The sequence below is a fragment of the Arachis ipaensis genome, chromosome B02 (genome assembly GCF_000816755.2).
Source record: "Arachis ipaensis cultivar K30076 chromosome B02, Araip1.1, whole genome shotgun sequence".
Classification (NCBI taxonomy): domain Eukaryota; kingdom Viridiplantae; phylum Streptophyta; class Magnoliopsida; order Fabales; family Fabaceae; genus Arachis; species Arachis ipaensis.
The window spans coordinates 5,173,049-5,177,568 of record NC_029786.2 but is presented as its reverse complement, the minus strand read 5'-3'; positions in this window follow the sequence as shown (position 1 = coordinate 5,177,568).

The window sequence follows — 4,520 nt, the reverse complement described above, 5'->3', positions numbered from 1 at the left end:
TTGATCCTTTGGTGTTAAAAATCCGAGATATCATGTCTTGGAAATGGTGTACTGATCTCTGGTTGATCTTGAGAGATGCAAACATAGTAGTAGACATCATGACAAAGACTGCAATGAGAACCATTTCTCCTCAAGTGGAGCTTCCGTTACCTTGGAAGGAGTTTGAGAGTAGTATTCAGCGAGACTGTCTTTCTTAAGCAGTTTCTTATTTTTTTTTATTTCTTTCTTTGTTGTTATTTGTTTTCTTTCAAGTCACCAAAAAAAATGAAAGACTAGAAATAAATTTAAAGGCAAAGCTTGAATCAACGATAAAGATTATTAAAAGCAAAAATAAAAGAAAGAAAAAGAAGCAATTAAGACAGAAACCAAGTCACCTTTTCAAACCAGGATTCTCTGCTGTAGCTGCCTATCTTCTCTACGTTTTTTTTTTCTACTTTTCTATTATGATTTCTGGGAGAAAAAGACAAATTCAAAGTTGTTCCAATATTCATAAGTTGATTCTACACACTAATTCAAGTTTTGGAGGATTGCCCCTATACGAAAAGGAGTAATTGGCCAGAAAATTGAAGTAAGAAAAGTGAACAAAAAATTAATTAAATTTGAGTTTTCATAGCATTTCTATTACTCAATTTAAATTTTAGAAGTAATTCACTTACACTAAAGGGAGCATTCTGTCAAGATGGAAGACAAATAAGGAGAGGTTTAAATTTGATGATTTTCTTATAACTTTTAAGCTATTATATTTCTTTTTTTCCATGCTATTACATTGAATATCTTACTTTCTCAATTTATCTTTCTTTAATTTTTCATGATAAAAGGAAATGGGTGAGGTATTTAAAAAAGTTATTTGAGAGAAAAGGCAAAGAGAGTTGAACTTGGAGAAAAAATCATTGAATATGTCAATCTCTTTTGATGTAATTAGTGTTGAGAGTTTAGGGAGTGAACTTAGGTGAAACAAGCTTGGTTCGCCCCGAATAAGATTATCAAGAATCTTAGGGAATTGGTGTTTGTAATTTTTGAAAAAGATAGTAAAATATCATAGTTGTCGGAAAGACTAAATGTAGGTCACATTGCACAGAGTAGTTAAACTAGGATATATGACTGTGTACCCTTCTCTTCTTTGTTCCATTTTCATTTTGTTCGTTATAAGACAAAAATAAATTATCTCATTCATAATCGCGTTATTACAGACATAGTAGTAATAAAGTTTCAGATTTTGTTTTGGTGTTCAAATTTAAAAACATAAAAAGCGACTCTAAATTCAACCTCCTTCTTTAGGCTACTAAAAACCTTCATTTTATTAAGCAATTATTCCGTAAAAATTAAATTACAGACTTAGGGACATATGTGGAATTTTTGTGAGTCTCAAAAATCATTGTATAGAAATTTGTTGTACCACGAAAATTCTATTCATCATTTGTTAAACCCTTGTGATCTATTGGCTATAACTCGTCTCAAGTAAACCTATAAATTGGAATCAACTTAAAACTAAATAAACACGTCCTACATCAGAAATACGTCGAGTACGTATTTTGCTCTCCTAACCGACTTATCCGATAAAATTAAATAACCACATGCCAATCCAAATCGGCACAGAAATCTCTCCACAAATCTCTCTACACGAACCCCAAATGAATCACTAAAACCCAGTTATCGCATGATCAGCCATAACACTTCAAAACAATTACAGAAATATTGATAACCGTTTCAAATACAACAACTTTATAAATATAAGTGACTCATTAGGTCACAGGTACGTTATTCACTCTGAATATTATTCCTATTACTCATACTCTTACTGACTTGAGCGTTAGAGTGTCTTTACAGGTGCCCACCACCGCCCTTCTTGGAGGAAGCCAACGCATAATCCACTTTGTTTGAGGAGAGGTGAGCTTGAACTTGCAACTCAACTAGCTATACCTTGGAATTGGCTATCCACACAGGAACATTTGGCGCCTACCGTGGAGTCGTATATCTAAACCCACCATCTTTTCTACCTGATTTTTACATTCTTTTGCAGGAAAATGTAATTAATGGCGGAAGAGCCTGCAACGCACTATAAATTTCAATTTTTTCGGTAATATTATCTAGTGGAATGCTGTTTTAGTTACATGCTACTCATTTTTGACTATTTGACCAAGTAACAAAATTAATTTCATTATCTTTGATCAAGAATAAAATTCCATAGGATCTAAACAATTTGAAAATGAATAATTTCGTACTTTTAAGATATTAGTTCAAAAAGATTTATCATCTATTCTACTCCTTTAGTAATAGCGAATCTTTCGAACCCCTTTGGAATTCATATATTATTTGTGAATATGAGTTCTGTCTTATTTTTTATCTCACATTATTTTACTCTACTCACAATATTTATTCTTATACTAATTGTTCTCTTCTTTCTCATAACATTTTCAAATTAATTTTCAATAAAGCAGCATAAATGCAAAATTACTTAATTTTATTAACACAATGAGATACATTTATTCTCAATTGTTTTTATTTATTACAAATTTCTCTAGTTATTTTTACGTTGATATTGCTAATAAGTATTATTTTGTTTTTCAATTGCATTTTGATTGCTCGATGCTCATACTGTCCCATTTGTGTTTTTCCTTCATTAACCATGTGGTCCTATTTGTGTTTTTCCTTCCTTAACTTCAATTATTTGTTTCTTAGACCGACGAAATTTAATTTCAGCTTTAGTCAATAAACTCAAAATATGTGTTTGCATTGTCACATTTAACTTCTTTTCTAAATTAGAACGGGCTTATATATTACTATATCATGAAATGATGAAGTCAACATAAAAAAGACAAATTTGGAATCAACTCAAAAACAAGGTGATGAAAAAGACTAGAGAAGTCCTCGTACCACACTTTGGGAATAATGACTATGATAATAGTCACTCCAAACCTATCAATAGAGGAAACAAATGCTCTGGTAATATTATCTAACGGTATACAATTTTAACTACATATTTGCATTTTCAGTTTCTATTTATTAGAAATTTTGAATTAGCGTAATTATGGAAGCATTTGATCAAATAAATTTATTTTATTATTTTGATATATAACAAGAGTTGAATCATATATAAATCTAAGCCAACTTAAACAAATTTTTCTCATTATTGTTTACATTGCCATTGCTATAATTATTATTTTTTTTTTTTGAAACTATGCTTTGACTGCTCAATATTTAATGCATGCTATTTTATTCAAATCTTTTTCTTTCATTTTCTTTAATTATTTTGTTCCAATAATAAAGGAATTCAGTTTTAGTTTTAATCAATAAATCCATAACATGAATTTACAATAAAAAAAATCCAAAAATTAAATTGAATGGCAATTAAGAGACGATAACCTTAATATATAAAATTGACAAGTCTTGTATTACGGTGAAATAACATAACCTCTACTTATATAATTCTTTTATTTTAATCTTCAATACGACATGGCCTCTTATAAGAATCAGACAATGCTATAGATCATCTCACCAAAGCAACTGTAGCAACAGTACCGCTATGCGGATTATAACTCGGACAATTTGCACTTTTTAACGACCACTCGACACCAAAATCAATATACAAAGACTAGCTTAACAGGTATGTCACAACCTAGCTTATAAGACCACAGTATAGTGATGTGTTATTTCTTCATTAATGAAATATCTTTACTCTTTATTACCAATGTTTTTCTTTTTTTCTTTCTTTTTCAATCCAACAAGTTGAGCTTGGGTGCTCCTATAATCACAATTCTAATTTATAAGTCGGAAGCTCAACCTGTTTAATTAAAAATTTTCATAGGTCAAGCTTGGGGGCTATGATCTGTTGGCTATAACCTGGCTCAGGTAAAACTATAAATCGCAATCTACTTAAAACTAAATAAACACGTGCTATTGAGTACTTGTTTTGTTCTCCTAACCGGCTTATCCTAAAAAGTCAAACATCACTAAGTAATATTAAGTAACTGCTTGTAGCACAACAATTCTATAAATACATCCACTCCTAACATGAAGCAGGTACGTTATTCATTCTGAGTAATTGGATATTTATCTTCTACTCTTACTAACTTGAGCGTTAGAGTGCTTCTGCAGGTGCCCACCGTCGCCGTTCTTGAAGAAAATCGACGTATCATTTTTCTTGTCCAAGAAAAAGCGAGTCCGAATATTAAGAAAACGAGCTATACTTTAGAGTCGGCCACTCACACAAGAATACCTTCTTTATTGTTGTATATATATATAAAGGTGGAAACTCAGGTGAAGTCGACTTTACGTGAAATTGATACCTGAGAGTCGTTAAATAATTTGACTGATTTGACTAAATTTTCATTTAACGACTCTCAAGTATCAACTTCACGTGAAGTCGACTTTACCTGAGTTTTTACCATATATGAATCTCTGCTACTCAAAAATATACATACAATAATTCAACAATTAAGTATTAGAAATTTCTCCTCTTTCTCTCTTGAGAGAGTTCTTTTCTTTCTTTGTTCATATATCTTGCATTCCTTAAAGTTTGA